This window comes from Penaeus monodon, chromosome 19 (assembly GCF_015228065.2).
Source record: "Penaeus monodon isolate SGIC_2016 chromosome 19, NSTDA_Pmon_1, whole genome shotgun sequence".
Classification (NCBI taxonomy): domain Eukaryota; kingdom Metazoa; phylum Arthropoda; class Malacostraca; order Decapoda; family Penaeidae; genus Penaeus; species Penaeus monodon.
In genome coordinates, this window is record NC_051404.1 from 5,859,887 (window position 1) to 5,860,915 (window position 1,029).

The 1,029-nt window shown below is 36.0% G+C and overlaps 1 protein-coding gene across 1 annotated transcript in view; it reads right to left on the reverse strand.

Annotated features, from left to right (window-relative positions):
- The window catches only part of LOC119585022 (coatomer subunit beta-like), a 7,948-nt gene extending 7,463 nt beyond the window's left edge, over positions 1–485 (reverse strand). Inside the window, exon 1 of the mRNA XM_037933639.1 lies at positions 331–485. The gene's annotated coding sequence lies outside the window, so the exon portion shown is untranslated. The remainder of the gene's footprint in view (positions 1–330) is intronic.
- Positions 486–1,029: the final 544 nt, after the last annotated feature.

The window sequence follows — 1,029 nt, forward strand, 5'->3', positions numbered from 1 at the left end:
CACACACACACATAATAAATGTCTTGCGGCGAATTGCATTCCCCAAATACAGATCTTCACAACGTAGACCTAACGTTGTACATATAATAGGGACTAATAGAGAACTTGCCACCTCGTCTGTTCCATTTATATGACGTTTTTCACTTACAGCCTAAAAGATACGAGGCGCCAAAGCCAGAAATAATAGTAAAAAGATGTTCACATTCCGCCACCTCATCATCCACCGCTCGCTCCTGTCACCCTCTTCTCGCTCTCCCTCTAAAAAGGCGACTTTCCAATTAATTTCTAACCGTCTTGCGAACCTAAGAACCAAGTGTCACTCTAACTCACCCGGACAATTCCTCAGAGGGGAATGAAGGACAAAAAGACCCTTAGATTGACAGGTGAGGAAGGCGCCTCCTCCTCCGGCGACCTCAGACGTCAACAACACAAGTGCGTTTGTGCTGCTTTTTTGGCAGAAGAGAAAAATTAATTATTCTTTATTCCGCTCGTTTTATATTCATCGAAATAGTTCTGTATTAATTATAAATGGGTATGCTGTTTTTTCTTTCTGGTAAAGAGTTTCCGAAAATGATTTTGTTACTGTATGAAATTGTGTCAAGATATTTCGGAAATACACTCTATCAGACGTGGCACATTTTCCTCAAATGAAAATTTTCTGTTATTGAGCTTGTCGCGAAGTCCAATAAATTACATGATTATGTCTGTAAATTTATAAGAAAAATCAAAATACTTTAGAGATTAGTCAATATATTCAAACGTTGAATCTATATAAACAAAATATCATAGTGAGTATTAAACTTTGGTTTCTCCTTTGAGTAAGAAAGAGCGGTAGATTTAACTGCAAACTTTTCATTCAGTTAATCGTGTTAATCCTGCTAACATCTTTAACAGCGATAAACATAATTCATATACAATATCTTTATGACACATACCAAATTTGTCTTTCAATATGAAATGATATGTCTTCATCGGCTATGATTATAATAAGCATATATTAATGTGCTATCAGTTAGGAATTTATCTTAC